Consider the following 12,500-nt stretch of genomic DNA (forward strand, 5'->3'; position numbering starts at 1 on the left):
ACCTACAGCACCTGGTATTCCCAGGTGGTCTCCCATCCAAGTACTAACCAGGCCCAACACTGCATAGCTTCCAAGATCAGACGATATTGGGCATGTCCAGTGTGCTTTGGCTGTAGGTGCCCCAACCAATAATTATAGACCTCTATTACTTCTTAACTCAAGTAAATTCATTGATAAGTTGAAAAAATTAAATGTAATATGTAATAGAAAAGAATGTTATGGCAGTATAAAATTACCTACAGCTCCTGGTATTCCCAGGTGGTCTCCCATCCAAGTACTAACCAGGCCCAACACTGCATAGCTTCCAAGTTCAGACGAGATTGGGCATGTCCAGTGTGGTTTGGCTGTATGTGCTCAAACACATTAACTTTAGACCTCTATTACTTCTTAACTCAAGTAAATTCATTGATAAGTTGAAAAAATTAAATGTAAAATGTAATAGAAAAGAATGTTATGGCAGTATAAAATTACCTACAGCACCTGGTATTCCCAGGTGGTCCCCCATCCAAGTACTAACCAGGCCCAACACTGCATAGCTTCCAAGATCAGATGATATTGGGCATGTCCAGTGTGGTTTAGCTGTAGGTGCCCAAAACCTTTAACTTTAGACCTCAATTACTTCTTAACTCAAGTAAATTCATTGATAAGTTGAAAAAATTAAATGTAAAATGTAATAGAAAAGAATGTTATGGCAGTATAAAATTACCTACAGCACCTGGTATTCCCAGGTGGTCTCCCGTCCAAGTACTAACCAGGCCCAACACTGCATAGCTTCCAAGATCAAACGAGATTGGGAATGTCCAGTGTGGTTTGGCTGTAGGTGCTCAAAAGCATTAACTTTTGACCTCTATTACTTCTTAACTCAAGTAAATTCATTGATAAGTTGAAAAAATTAAATGTAAAATGTAATAGAATAGACTGTTATGGCCGTATAAAATTACCTACAGAACCTGGGATTCCTAGGTGGTCTCCCATCCAAGTACTAACCAGGCCCAACACTGCATAACTTCCAAGATCAGACGAGATTGGGCATGTCCAGTGTGCTTTGGCTGTAGGTGCTCAAAAACATTAATTTTAGACCTCTTTTACTTCTTAACTCAAGTAAATTCAATGATAAGTTGAAAAATGAACTGTAAAATGTAATAGAAAAGAATGTTTTGGCAGTATAAAATTACCTACAGCTCCTGGTATTCCCAGGTGGTCTCCCATCCAAGTACTAACAATGCCCAACACTGCATAGCTTCCAAGATCAGACGAGATTGGGCATGTCCAGTGTGGTTTGGCTGTAGTTGCCCAAAACCATTAACTTTAGACCTCTATTACTTCTTAACTCAAGTAAATTCATTGATAAGTTGAAAAAATTAAATGTAAAATGTAATAGAAAAGAATGTTATGGCAGTATAAAATTACCTACAGCACCTGGTATTCCAAGGTGGTCTCCCATCCAAGTACTAACCAGGCCCAACACTGCATAGCTTCCAAGTTCAGTCGAGATTGGGCATGTCCAGTGTGGTTTGGCTGTAGGTGCTCAAAAACATTAACTTTAGGCCTCTTTTACTTCTTAACTCAAGTAAATTCAATGATTAGTTGAAAAATGAAATGTATAATGTAATAGAAAAGAATGTTATGGCAGTATAAAATTACATACAGCACCTGGCATTCCCAGGTGGTCTCCCGTCCAAGTACTAACCAGGCCCAACACTGCATAGCTTCCAAGATCAAACGAGATTGGGCATGTCCAGTGTGGTTTGGCTGTAGGTGCTCAAAAGCATTAACTTTAGAACTCTATTACTTCTTAACTCAAGTAAATTCATTGATAAGTTGAAAAAATTAAATGTAAAATGTAATAGAAAAGAATGTTATGGCAGTATAAAATTACCTACAGCACCTGGTATTCCCAGGTGGTCTCCCATCCAAGTACTAAACAGGCCCAACACTGCGTAGCTTCCAAGATCAAATGAGATTGGGAATGTCCAGTGTGGATTGGCTGTAGGTGCTCAAAAGCATTAACTTTTGACCTCTATTACTTCTTAACTCAAGTAAATTCATTGATAAGTTGAAAAAATTAAATGTAAAATGTAATAGAATAGACTGTTATGGCAGTATAAAATTACCTACAGCACCTGGGATTCCTAGGTGGTCTCCCATCCAAGTACTAACCAGGCCCAACACTGCATAGCTTCCAAGATCAGACGAGATTGGGCATGTCCAGTGTGGTTTGGCTGTAGGCGCTCAAAAACATTAACTTTAGACCTCTTTTACTTCTTAACTCAAGTAAATTCAATGATAAGTTGAAAAATGAAATGTAAAATGTAATAGAAAAGAATGTTTTGGCAGTATAAAATTACCTACAGCTCCTGGTATTCCCAGGTGGTCTCCCATCCAAGTACTAACCAGGCCCAACACTGCATAGCTTCCAAGATCAGACGAGATTGGGCATGTCCAGTGTGGTTTGGCTTTAGTTGCCCAAAACCATTAACTTTAGACCTCTATTACTTCTTAACTCAAGTAAATTCATTGATAAGTTGAAAAAATTAAATGTAAAATGTAATAGAAAAGAATGTTATGGCAGTATAAAATTACCTACAGCACCTGGTATTCCCAGGAGGTCTCACATCCAAGTACTAATCAGGCCCAACACTGCATAGCTTCCAAGATCAAACAAGATTGGGCATGTCCAGTGTGGTTTGGCAGTAGGTGCTCAAAAACATTAACTTTAGACCTCTTTTACTTCTTAACTCAAGTAAATTCATTGATAAGTTGAAAAAATGTAATGTAAAATGTAATAGAAAAGAATGTTATGGCTATATAAAATTACCTACAGCACCTGGTATTCCCAGGTGGTCTCCCATCCATGTACTAACCAGGCCCAACACTGCATAGCTTCCAAGATCAGACGAGATTGGGCATGTCCAGTGTGGTTCGGCTGTAGGTGCTCAAAAGCATTAATTTTAGACCTCTATTACTTCTTAACTCAAGTAAATTCATTGATATGTTGAAAAAATTAAATGTAAAATGTAATAGAAAAGAATGTTATGGCAGTATAAAATTACCTACAGCACCTGGTATTCCCAGGTGGTCTCCCATCCAAGTACTAACCAGGCCCAACACTGCATAGCTTCCAAGTTCAGACGAGATTGGGCATGTCCTATGTGGTTTGGCTGTAGGTGCTCAAAAACATTAACTTTAGACCTCTATTACTTCTTAACTCAAGTAAATTCATTGATAAGTTGAAAAAATTAAATGTAAAATGTAATAGAAAAGAATGTTATGGCAGTATAAAATTACCTACAGCACCTGGTATTCCCAGGTGGTCTCCCATCCAAGTACTAACCAGGCCCAACACTGCATAGATTCCAAGTTCAGTCGAGATTGGGCATTTCCAGTGTGGTTTGGCTGTAGGTGCTCAAAAACATTAACTTTAGACCTCTTATACTTCTTAACTCAAGTAAATTCAATGATTAGTTGAAAAATGAAATGTAAAATGTAATAGAAAAGAATGTTATGGCAGTATAAAATTACCTACAGCACCTGGGATTCCTAGGTGGTCTCCCATCCAAGTACTAACCAGGCCCAACACTGCATAGCTTCCAAGATCAGATGATATTGGGCATGTCCAGTGTGGTTTGGCTGTAGGTGCCCAAAACTTCTAACTTTAGACCTCAATTACTTCTTAACTCAAGTAAATTCATTGATAAGTTGAAAAAATTAAATGTAAAATGTAATAGAAAAGAATGTTATGGCAGTATAAAATTACCTACAGCACCTGGTATTCCCAGGTGGTCTCCCATCCAAGTACTAACCAGGCCCAACACTGCATAGCTTCCAAGATCAAACGAGATTGGGAATGTCCAGTGTGGTTTGGCTGTAGGTGCTCAAAAGCATTAACTTTTGACCTCTATTACTTCTTAACTCAAGTAAATTCATTGATAAGTTGAAAAAATTAAATGTAAAATGTAATAGAATAGACTGTTATGGCAGTATAAAATTACCTACAGAACCTGGGATTCCTAGGTGGTCTCCCATCCAAGTACTAACCAGGCCCAACACTGCATAGCTTCCAAGATCAGACGAGATTGGGCATGTCCAGTGTGGTTTGGCTGTAGGTGCTCAAAAACATTAATTTTAGACCTCTTTTACTTCTTAACTCAAGTAAATTCAATGATAAGTTGAAAAATGAAATGTAAAATGTAATAGAAAATAATGTTTTGGCAGTATAAAAATACCTACAGCTCCTGGTATTCCCAGGTGGTCTCCCATCCAAGTACTAACCAGGCCCAACACTGCATAGCTTCCAAGATCAGACGAGATTGGGCATGTCCAGTGTGGTTTGGCTGTAGGTGCTCAAAAACATTAATTTTAGACCTCTTTTACTTCTTAACTCAAGTAAATTCAATGATAAGTTGAAAAATGAAATGTAAAATGTAATAGAAAAGAATGTTTTGGCAGTATAAAAATACCTACAGCTCCTGGTATTCCCAGGTGGTCTCCCATCCAAGTACTAACAAGGCCCAACACTGCATAGCTTCCAAGATCAGATGAGATTGGGCATGTCCAGTGTGGTTTGGCTGTAGTTGCCCAAAGCCATTAACTTTAGACCTCTATTACTTCTTAACTCAAGTAAATTCATTGATAAGTTGAAAAAATTAAATGTAAAATGTAATAGAAAGAATGTTATGGCAGTATAAAATTACCTACAGCACCTGGTATTCCCAGGTGGTCTCCCATCCAAGTACTAACCAGGCCCAACACTGCATAGCTTCCAAGTTCAGTCGAGATTGGGCATGTCCAGTGTGGTTTGGCTGTAGGTGCTCAAAAACATTAACTTTAGGCCTCTTTTACTTCTTAACTCAAGTAAATTCAATGATTAGTTGAAAAATGAAATGTATAATGTAATAGAAAAGAATGTTATGGCAGTATAAAATTACCTACAGCACCTGGCATTCCCAGGTGGTCTCCCGTCCAAGTACTAACCAGGCCCAACACTGCATAGCTTCCAAGTTCAAACGAGATTGGGCACGTCCAGTGTGGTTTGGCTGTAGGTGCTCAAAAGCATTAACTTTAGAACTCTATTACTTCTTAACTCAAGTAAATTCATTGATAAGTTGAAAAAATTAAATGTAAAATGTAATAGAAAAGAATGTTATGGCAGTATAAAATTACCTACAGCACCTGGTATTCCCAGGTGGTTTCCCATCCAAGTACTAAACAGGCCCAACACTGCATAGCTTCCAAGATCAAACGAGATTGGGAATGTCCAGTGTGGATTGGCTGTAGGTGCTCAAAAGCATTAACTTTTGACCTCTATTACTTCTTAACTCAAGTAAATTCATTGATAAGTTGAAAAAATTAAATGTAAAATGTAATAGAATAGACTGTTATGGCAGTATAAAATTACCTACAGCACCTGGGATTCCTAGGTGGTCTCCCATCCAAGTACTAACCAGGCCCAACACTGCATAGCTTCAAGATCAGACGAGATTGGGCATGTCCAGTGTGGTTTGGCTGTAGGCGCTCAAAAACATTAACTTTAGACCTCTTTTACTTCTTAACTCAAGTAAATTCAATGATAAGTTGAAAAATGAAATGTAAAATGTAATAGAAAAGAATGTTTTGGCAGTATAAAATTACCTACAGCTCCTGGTATTCCCAGGTGGTCTCCCATCCAAGTACTAACCAGGCCCAACACTGCATAGCTTCCAAGATCAGACGAGATTGGGCATGTCCAGTGTGGTTTGGCTTTAGTTGCCCAAAACCATTAACTTTAGACCTCTATTACTTCTTAACTCAAGTAAATTCATTGATAAGTTGAAAAAATTAAATGTAAAATGTAATAGAAAAGAATGTTATGGCAGTATAAAATTACCTACAGCACCTGGTATTCCCAGGAGGTCTCACATCCAAGTACTAATCAGGCCCAACACTGCATAGCTTCCAAGATCAAACAAGATTGGGCATGTCCAGTGTGGTTTGGCAGTAGGTGCTCAAAAACATTAACTTTAGACCTCTTTTACTTCTTAACTCAAGTAAATTCATTGATAAGTTGAAAAAATGTAATGTAAAATGTAATAGAAAAGAATGTTATGGCTATATAAAATTACCTACAGCACCTGGTATTCCCAGGTGGTCTCCCATCCAAGTACTAACCAGGCCCAACACTGCATAGCTTCCAAGATCAGACGAGATTGGGCATGTCCAGTGTGGTTCGGCTGTAGGTGCTCAAAAGCATTAATTTTAGACCTCTATTACTTCTTAACTCAAGTAAATTCATTGATATGTTGAAAAAATTAAATGTAAAATGTAATAGAAAAGAATGTTATGGCAGTATAATATTACCTACAGCACCTGGTATTCCCAGGTGGTCTCCCATCCAAGTACTAACCAGGCCCAACACTGCATAGCTTCCAAGTTCAGACGAGATTGGGCATGTCCTATGTGGTTTGGCTGTAGGTGCTCAAAAACATTAACTTTAGACCTCTATTACTTCTTAACTCAAGTAAATTCATTGATAAGTTGAAAAAATTAAATGTAAAATGTAATAGAAAAGAATGTTATGGCAGTATAAAATTACCTACAGCACCTGGTATTCCCAGGTGGTCTCCCATCCAAGTACTAACCAGGCCCAACACTGCATAGATTCCAAGTTCAGTCGAGATTGGGCATTTCCAGTGTGGTTTGGCTGTAGGTGCTCAAAAACATTAACTTTAGACCTCTTTTACTTCTTAACTCAAGTAAATTCAATGATTAGTTGAAAAATGAAATGTAAAATGTAATAGAAAAGAATGTTATGGCAGTATAAAATTACCTACAGCACCTGGGATTCCTAGGTGGTCTCCCATCCAAGTACTAACCAGGCCCAACACTGCATAGCTTCCAAGATCAGATGATATTGGGCATGTCCAGTGTGGTTTGGCTGTAGGTGCCCAAAACTTCTAACTTTAGACCTCAATTACTTCTTAACTCAAGTAAATTCATTGATAAGTTGAAAAAATTAAATGTAAAATGTAATAGAAAAGAATGTTATGGCAGTATAAAATTACCTACAGCACCTGGTATTCCCAGGTGGTCTCCCATCCAAGTACTAACCAGGCCCAACACTGCATAGCTTCCAAGATCAAACGAGATTGGGAATGTCCAGTGTGGTTTGGCTGTAGGTGCTCAAAAGCATTAACTTTTGACCTCTATTACTTCTTAACTCAAGTAAATTCATTGATAAGTTGAAAAAATTAAATGTAAAATGTAATAGAATAGACTGTTATGGCAGTATAAAATTACCTACAGAACCTGGGATTCCTAGGTGGTCTCCCATCCAAGTACTAACCAGGCCCAACACTGCATAGCTTCCAAGATCAGACGAGATTGGGCATGTCCAGTGTGGTTTGGCTGTAGTTGCCCAAAGCCATTAACTTTAGACCTCTATTACTTCTTAACTCAAGTAAATTCATTGATAAGTTGAAAAAATTAAATGTAAAATGTAATAGAAAGAATGTTATGGCAGTATAAAATTACCTACAGCACCTGGTATTCCCAGGTGGTCTCCCATCCAAGTACTAACCAGGCCCAACACTGCATAGCTTCCAAGTTCAGTCGAGATTGGGCATGTCCAGTGTGGTTTGGCTGTAGGTGCTCAAAAACATTAACTTTAGGCCTCTTTTACTTCTTAACTCAAGTAAATTCAATGATTAGTTGAAAAATGAAATGTATAATGTAATAGAAAAGAATGTTATGGCAGTATAAAATTACCTACAGCACCTGGCATTCCCAGGTGGTCTCCCGTCCAAGTACTAACCAGGCCCAACACTGCATAGCTTCCAAGTTCAAACGAGATTGGGCACGTCCAGTGTGGTTTGGCTGTAGGTGCTCAAAAGCATTAACTTTAGAACTCTATTACTTCTTAACTCAAGTAAATTCATTGATAAGTTGAAAAAATTAAATGTAAAATGTAATAGAAAAGAATGTTATGGCAGTATAAAATTACCTACAGCACCTGGTATTCCCAGGTGGTCTCCCATCCAAGTACTAAACAGGCCCAACACTGCATAGCTTCCAAGATCAAACGAGATTGGGAATGTCCAGTGTGGATTGGCTGTAGGTGCTCAAAAGCATTAACTTTTGACCTCTATTACTTCTTAACTCAAGTAAATTCATTGATAAGTTGAAAAAATTAAATGTAAAATGTAATAGAATAGACTGTTATGGCAGTATAAAATTACCTACAGCACCTGGGATTCCTAGGTGGTCTCCCATCCAAGTACTAACCAGGCCCAACACTGCATAGCTTCCAAGATCAGACGAGATTGGGCATGTCCAGTGTGGTTTGGCTGTAGATGCTCAAAAACATTAACTTTAGACCTCTTTTACTTCTTAACTCAAGTAAATTCAATGAAAAAGTTGAAAAATGAAATGTAAAATGTAATAGAAAAGAATGTTTTGGCAGTATAAAATTACCTACAGCTCCTGGTATTCCCAGGTGGTCTCCCATCCAAGTACTAACCAGGCCCAACACTGCATAGCTTCCAAGATCAGACGAGATTGGGCATGTCCAGTGTGGTTTGGCTTTAGTTGACCAAAACCATTAACTGTAGACCTCTATTACTTCTTAACTCAAGTAAATTCATTGATAAGTTGAAAAAATTAAATGTAAAATGTAATAGAAAAGAATGTTATGGCAGTATAAAATTACCTACAGCACCTGGTATTCCCAGAAGGTCTCACATCCAAGTACTAATCAGGCCCAACACTGCATAGCTTCCAAGATCAAACAAGATTGGGCATGTCCAGTGTGGTTTGGCAGTAGGTGCTCAAAAACATTAACTTTAGACCTCTTTTACTTCTTAACTCAAGTAAATTCATTGATAAGTTGAAAAAATGTAATGTAAAATGTAATAGAAAAGAATGTTATGGCTATATAAAATTACCTACAGCACCTGGTATTCCCAGGTGGTCTCCCATCCAAGTACTAACCAGGCCCAACACTGCATAGCTTCCAAGATCAGACGAGATTGGGCATGTCCAGTGTGGTTCGGCTGTAGGTGCTCAAAAGCATTAATTTTAGACCTCTATTACTTCTTAACTCAAGTAAATTCATTGATATGTTGAAAAAATTAAATGTAAAATGTAATAGAAAAGAATGTTATGGCAGTATAAAATTACCTACAGCACCTGGTATTCCCAGGTGGTCTCCCATCCAAGTACTAACCAGGCCCAACACTGCATAGCTTCCAAGTTCAGACGAGATTGGGCATGTCCTGTGTGGTTTGGCTGTAGGTGCTCAAAAACATTAACTTTAGACCTCTATTACTTCTTAACTCAAGTAAATTCATTGATAAGTTGAAAAAATTAAATGTAAAATGTAATAGAAAAGAATGTTATGGCAGTATAAAATTACCTACAGCACCTGGTATTCCCAGGTGGTCTCCCATCCAAGTACTAACCAGGCCCAACACTGCATAGATTCCAAGTTCAGTCGAGATTGGGCATTTCCAGTGTGGTTTGGCTGTAGGTGCTCAAAAACATTAACTTTAGACCTCTTTTACTTCTTAACTCAAGTAAATTCAATGATTAGTTGAAAAATGAAATGTAAAATGTAATAGAAAAGAATGTTATGGCAGTATAAAATTACCTACAGCACCTGGGATTCCTAGGTGGTCTCCCATCCAAGTACTAACCAGGCCCAACACTGCATAGCTTCCAAGATCAGATGATATTGGGCATGTCCAGTGTGGTTTGGCTGTAGGTGCTCAAAAGCATTAACTTTTGACCTCTATTACTTCTTAACTCAAGTAAATTCATTGATAAGTTGAAAAAATTAAATGTAAAATGTAATAGAATAGACTGTTATGGCAGTATAAAATTACCTACAGAACCTGGGATTCCTAGGTGGTCTCCCATCCAAGTACTAACCAGGCCCAACACTGCATAGCTTCCAAGATCAGACGAGATTGGGCATGTCCAGTGTGGTTTGGCTGTAGGTGCTCAAAAACATAAATTTTAGACCTCTTTTACTTCTTAACTCAAGTAAATTCAATGATAAATTGAAAAATGAAATGTAAAATGTAATAGAAAAGAATGTTTTGGCAGTATAAAATTACCTACAGCTCCTGGTATTCCCAGGTGGTCTCCCATCCAAGTACTAACCAGGCCCAACACTGCATAGCTTCCAAGTTCAGTCGAGATTGGGCATGTCCAGTGTGGTTTGGCTGTAGGTGCTCAAAAACATTAACTTTAGGCCTCTTTTACTTCTTAACTCAAGTAAATTCAATGATTAGTTGAAAAATGAAATGTATAATGTAATAGAAAAGAATGTTATGGCAGTATAAAATTACCTACAGCACCTGGCATTCCCAGGTGGTCTCCCGTCCAAGTACTAACCAGGCCCAACACTGCATAGCTTCCAAGTTCAAACGAGATTGGGCACGTCCAGTGTGGTTTGGCTGTAGGTGCTCAAAAGCATTAACTTTAGAACTCTATTACTTCTTAACTCAAGTAAATTCATTGATAAGTTGAAAAAATTAAATGTAAAATGTAATAGAAAAGAATGTTATGGCAGTATAAAATTACCTACAGCACCTGGTATTCCCAGGTGGTCTCCCATCCAAGTACTAAACAGGCCCAACACTGCATAGCTTCCAAGATCAAACGAGATTGGGAATGTCCAGTGTGGATTGGCTGTAGGTGCTCAAAACCTCTAACTTTAGACCTCAATTACTTCTTAACTCAAGTAAATTCATTGATAAGTTGAAAAAATTAAATGTAAAATGTAATAGAAAAGAATGTTATGGCAGTATAAAATTACCTACAGCACCTGGTATTCCCAGGTGGTCTCCCGTCCAAGTACTAACCAGGCCCAACACTGCATAGCTTCCAAGATCAAACAAGATTGGGAATGTCCAGTGTGGTTTGGCTGTAGGTGCTCAAAAGCATTAACTTTTGACCTCTATTACTTCTTAACTCAAGTAAATTCATTGATAAGTTGAAAAAATTAAATGTAAAATGTAATAGAATAGACTGTTATGGCAGTATAAAATTACCTACAGAACCTGGGATTCCTAGGTGGTCTCCCATCCAAGTACTAACCAGGCCCAACACTGCATAGCTTCCAAGATCAGACGAGATTGGGCATGTCCAGTGTGGTTTGGCTGTAGGTGCTCAAAAACATAAATTTTAGACCTCTTTTACTTCTTAACTCAAGTAAATTCAATGATAAATTGAAAAATGAAATGTAAAATGTAATAGAAAAGAATGTTTTGGCAGTATAAAATTACCTACAGCTCCTGGTATTCCCAGGTGGTCTCCCATCCAAGTACTAACCAGGCCCAACACTGCATAGCTTCCAAGTTCAGTCGAGATTGGGCATGTCCAGTGTGGTTTGGCTGTAGGTGCTCAAAAACATTAACTTTAGGCCTCTTTTACTTCTTAACTCAAGTAAATTCAATGATTAGTTGAAAAATGAAATGTATAATGTAATAGAAAAGAATGTTATGGCAGTATAAAATTACCTACAGCACCTGGCATTCCCAGGTGGTCTCCCGTCCAAGTACTAACCAGGCCCAACACTGCATAGCTTCCAAGTTCAAACGAGATTGGGCACGTCCAGTGTGGTTTGGCTGTAGGTGCTCAAAAGCATTAACTTTAGAACTCTATTACTTCTTAACTCAAGTAAATTCATTGATAAGTTGAAAAAATTAAATGTAAAATGTAATAGAAAAGAATGTTATGGCAGTATAAAATTACCTACAGCACCTGGTATTCCCAGGTGGTCTCCCATCCAAGTACTAAACAGGCCCAACACTGCATAGCTTCCAAGATCAAACGAGATTGGGAATGTCCAGTGTGGATTGGCTGTAGGTGCTCAAAAGCATTAACTTTTGACCTCTATTACTTCTTAACTCAAGTAAATTCATTGATAAGTTGAAAAAATTAAATGTAAAATGTAATAGAATAGACTGTTATGGCAGTATAAAATTACCTACAGCACCTGGGATTCCTAGGTGGTCTCCCATCCAAGTACTAACCAGGCCCAACACTGCATAGCTTCCAAGATCAGACGAGATTGGGCATGTCCAGTGTGGTTTGGCTGTAGATGCTCAAAAACATTAACTTTAGACCTCTTTTACTTCTTAACTCAAGTAAATTCAATGAAAAAGTTGAAAAATGAAATGTAAAATGTAATAGAAAAGAATGTTTTGGCAGTATAAAATTACCTACAGCTCCTGGTATTCCCAGGTGGTCTCCCATCCAAGTACTAACCAGGCCCAACACTGCATAGCTTCCAAGATCAGACGAGATTGGGCATGTCCAGTGTGGTTTGGCTTTAGTTGACCAAAACCATTAACTGTAGACCTCTATTACTTCTTAACTCAAGTAAATTCATTGATAAGTTGAAAAAATTAAATGTAAAATGTAATAGAAAAGAATGTTATGGCAGTATAAAATTACCTACAGCACCTGGTATTCCCAGAAGGTCTCACATCCAAGTACTAATCAGGCCCAACACTGCA

At 38.0% G+C, this 12,500-nt stretch overlaps 2 non-coding genes and 52 pseudogenes across 2 annotated transcripts; all 54 read right to left on the minus strand.

Annotated features, from left to right (window-relative positions):
• LOC148443582 (5S ribosomal RNA) overlaps positions 1-118 on the minus strand; it is a 119-nt pseudogene extending 1 nt beyond the window's left edge.
• A 115-nt stretch (positions 119-233) lies between these two features.
• Positions 234-352, minus strand: LOC148443583 (5S ribosomal RNA; annotated as a pseudogene).
• Positions 353-468: 116 nt separating this feature from the next.
• On the minus strand, positions 469-587 carry LOC148443584 (5S ribosomal RNA; annotated as a pseudogene).
• Positions 588-703: 116 nt separating this feature from the next.
• Positions 704-822, minus strand: LOC148443585 (5S ribosomal RNA; annotated as a pseudogene).
• Positions 823-938: 116 nt separating this feature from the next.
• LOC148443586 (5S ribosomal RNA) lies at positions 939-1,057 on the minus strand (annotated as a pseudogene).
• Positions 1,058-1,172: 115 nt separating this feature from the next.
• Positions 1,173-1,291, minus strand: LOC148443587 (5S ribosomal RNA; annotated as a pseudogene).
• A 116-nt stretch (positions 1,292-1,407) lies between these two features.
• On the minus strand, positions 1,408-1,526 carry LOC148443588 (5S ribosomal RNA; annotated as a pseudogene).
• A 115-nt stretch (positions 1,527-1,641) lies between these two features.
• LOC148443589 (5S ribosomal RNA) lies at positions 1,642-1,760 on the minus strand (annotated as a pseudogene).
• Positions 1,761-1,876: 116 nt separating this feature from the next.
• On the minus strand, positions 1,877-1,995 carry LOC148443590 (5S ribosomal RNA; annotated as a pseudogene).
• A 116-nt stretch (positions 1,996-2,111) lies between these two features.
• LOC148443591 (5S ribosomal RNA) lies at positions 2,112-2,230 on the minus strand (annotated as a pseudogene).
• A 115-nt stretch (positions 2,231-2,345) lies between these two features.
• On the minus strand, positions 2,346-2,464 carry LOC148443592 (5S ribosomal RNA; annotated as a pseudogene).
• A 116-nt stretch (positions 2,465-2,580) lies between these two features.
• LOC148443593 (5S ribosomal RNA) lies at positions 2,581-2,699 on the minus strand (annotated as a pseudogene).
• A 116-nt stretch (positions 2,700-2,815) lies between these two features.
• On the minus strand, positions 2,816-2,934 carry LOC148443594 (5S ribosomal RNA; annotated as a pseudogene).
• A 116-nt stretch (positions 2,935-3,050) lies between these two features.
• Positions 3,051-3,169, minus strand: LOC148443595 (5S ribosomal RNA; annotated as a pseudogene).
• Positions 3,170-3,285: 116 nt separating this feature from the next.
• On the minus strand, positions 3,286-3,404 carry LOC148443596 (5S ribosomal RNA; annotated as a pseudogene).
• A 115-nt stretch (positions 3,405-3,519) lies between these two features.
• Positions 3,520-3,638, minus strand: LOC148443597 (5S ribosomal RNA; annotated as a pseudogene).
• A 116-nt stretch (positions 3,639-3,754) lies between these two features.
• On the minus strand, positions 3,755-3,873 carry LOC148443598 (5S ribosomal RNA). Its single transcript, XR_015875554.1, has one exon. It is a non-coding gene; the product is annotated as a 5S ribosomal RNA (ribosomal RNA).
• A 116-nt stretch (positions 3,874-3,989) lies between these two features.
• LOC148443599 (5S ribosomal RNA) lies at positions 3,990-4,108 on the minus strand (annotated as a pseudogene).
• A 115-nt stretch (positions 4,109-4,223) lies between these two features.
• On the minus strand, positions 4,224-4,342 carry LOC148443600 (5S ribosomal RNA; annotated as a pseudogene).
• Positions 4,343-4,457: 115 nt separating this feature from the next.
• Positions 4,458-4,576, minus strand: LOC148443601 (5S ribosomal RNA; annotated as a pseudogene).
• A 115-nt stretch (positions 4,577-4,691) lies between these two features.
• LOC148443602 (5S ribosomal RNA) lies at positions 4,692-4,810 on the minus strand (annotated as a pseudogene).
• Positions 4,811-4,925: 115 nt separating this feature from the next.
• Positions 4,926-5,044, minus strand: LOC148443603 (5S ribosomal RNA; annotated as a pseudogene).
• A 116-nt stretch (positions 5,045-5,160) lies between these two features.
• LOC148443604 (5S ribosomal RNA) lies at positions 5,161-5,279 on the minus strand (annotated as a pseudogene).
• Positions 5,280-5,395: 116 nt separating this feature from the next.
• LOC148443605 (5S ribosomal RNA) lies at positions 5,396-5,513 on the minus strand (annotated as a pseudogene).
• A 115-nt stretch (positions 5,514-5,628) lies between these two features.
• On the minus strand, positions 5,629-5,747 carry LOC148443606 (5S ribosomal RNA; annotated as a pseudogene).
• A 116-nt stretch (positions 5,748-5,863) lies between these two features.
• Positions 5,864-5,982, minus strand: LOC148443607 (5S ribosomal RNA; annotated as a pseudogene).
• Positions 5,983-6,098: 116 nt separating this feature from the next.
• LOC148443608 (5S ribosomal RNA) lies at positions 6,099-6,217 on the minus strand (annotated as a pseudogene).
• A 116-nt stretch (positions 6,218-6,333) lies between these two features.
• On the minus strand, positions 6,334-6,452 carry LOC148443609 (5S ribosomal RNA; annotated as a pseudogene).
• Positions 6,453-6,568: 116 nt separating this feature from the next.
• On the minus strand, positions 6,569-6,687 carry LOC148443610 (5S ribosomal RNA; annotated as a pseudogene).
• Positions 6,688-6,802: 115 nt separating this feature from the next.
• On the minus strand, positions 6,803-6,921 carry LOC148443611 (5S ribosomal RNA; annotated as a pseudogene).
• Positions 6,922-7,037: 116 nt separating this feature from the next.
• Positions 7,038-7,156, minus strand: LOC148443612 (5S ribosomal RNA). The gene has a single exon (XR_015875555.1). It is a non-coding gene; the product is annotated as a 5S ribosomal RNA (ribosomal RNA).
• Positions 7,157-7,272: 116 nt separating this feature from the next.
• On the minus strand, positions 7,273-7,391 carry LOC148443613 (5S ribosomal RNA; annotated as a pseudogene).
• A 115-nt stretch (positions 7,392-7,506) lies between these two features.
• Positions 7,507-7,625, minus strand: LOC148443614 (5S ribosomal RNA; annotated as a pseudogene).
• A 115-nt stretch (positions 7,626-7,740) lies between these two features.
• On the minus strand, positions 7,741-7,859 carry LOC148443615 (5S ribosomal RNA; annotated as a pseudogene).
• Positions 7,860-7,975: 116 nt separating this feature from the next.
• LOC148443616 (5S ribosomal RNA) lies at positions 7,976-8,094 on the minus strand (annotated as a pseudogene).
• Positions 8,095-8,210: 116 nt separating this feature from the next.
• Positions 8,211-8,329, minus strand: LOC148443617 (5S ribosomal RNA; annotated as a pseudogene).
• A 116-nt stretch (positions 8,330-8,445) lies between these two features.
• Positions 8,446-8,564, minus strand: LOC148443618 (5S ribosomal RNA; annotated as a pseudogene).
• Positions 8,565-8,680: 116 nt separating this feature from the next.
• LOC148443619 (5S ribosomal RNA) lies at positions 8,681-8,799 on the minus strand (annotated as a pseudogene).
• Positions 8,800-8,915: 116 nt separating this feature from the next.
• On the minus strand, positions 8,916-9,034 carry LOC148443620 (5S ribosomal RNA; annotated as a pseudogene).
• A 116-nt stretch (positions 9,035-9,150) lies between these two features.
• On the minus strand, positions 9,151-9,269 carry LOC148443621 (5S ribosomal RNA; annotated as a pseudogene).
• Positions 9,270-9,385: 116 nt separating this feature from the next.
• LOC148443622 (5S ribosomal RNA) lies at positions 9,386-9,504 on the minus strand (annotated as a pseudogene).
• Positions 9,505-9,619: 115 nt separating this feature from the next.
• LOC148443623 (5S ribosomal RNA) lies at positions 9,620-9,738 on the minus strand (annotated as a pseudogene).
• A 116-nt stretch (positions 9,739-9,854) lies between these two features.
• On the minus strand, positions 9,855-9,973 carry LOC148443624 (5S ribosomal RNA; annotated as a pseudogene).
• Positions 9,974-10,088: 115 nt separating this feature from the next.
• Positions 10,089-10,207, minus strand: LOC148443625 (5S ribosomal RNA; annotated as a pseudogene).
• Positions 10,208-10,322: 115 nt separating this feature from the next.
• LOC148443626 (5S ribosomal RNA) lies at positions 10,323-10,441 on the minus strand (annotated as a pseudogene).
• Positions 10,442-10,557: 116 nt separating this feature from the next.
• Positions 10,558-10,676, minus strand: LOC148443627 (5S ribosomal RNA; annotated as a pseudogene).
• A 116-nt stretch (positions 10,677-10,792) lies between these two features.
• LOC148443628 (5S ribosomal RNA) lies at positions 10,793-10,911 on the minus strand (annotated as a pseudogene).
• Positions 10,912-11,027: 116 nt separating this feature from the next.
• Positions 11,028-11,146, minus strand: LOC148443629 (5S ribosomal RNA; annotated as a pseudogene).
• Positions 11,147-11,261: 115 nt separating this feature from the next.
• Positions 11,262-11,380, minus strand: LOC148443630 (5S ribosomal RNA; annotated as a pseudogene).
• Positions 11,381-11,495: 115 nt separating this feature from the next.
• Positions 11,496-11,614, minus strand: LOC148443631 (5S ribosomal RNA; annotated as a pseudogene).
• Positions 11,615-11,730: 116 nt separating this feature from the next.
• On the minus strand, positions 11,731-11,849 carry LOC148443632 (5S ribosomal RNA; annotated as a pseudogene).
• A 116-nt stretch (positions 11,850-11,965) lies between these two features.
• On the minus strand, positions 11,966-12,084 carry LOC148443633 (5S ribosomal RNA; annotated as a pseudogene).
• A 116-nt stretch (positions 12,085-12,200) lies between these two features.
• LOC148443634 (5S ribosomal RNA) lies at positions 12,201-12,319 on the minus strand (annotated as a pseudogene).
• A 116-nt stretch (positions 12,320-12,435) lies between these two features.
• LOC148443635 (5S ribosomal RNA) overlaps positions 12,436-12,500 on the minus strand; it is a 119-nt pseudogene continuing 54 nt past the window's right edge.

The sequence above is a fragment of the Taudactylus pleione genome, unplaced genomic scaffold (assembly GCF_031769625.1).
Source record: "Taudactylus pleione unplaced genomic scaffold, aTauple2 ptg001270l, whole genome shotgun sequence".
Classification (NCBI taxonomy): Eukaryota; Metazoa; Chordata; class Amphibia; order Anura; family Myobatrachidae; genus Taudactylus; species Taudactylus pleione.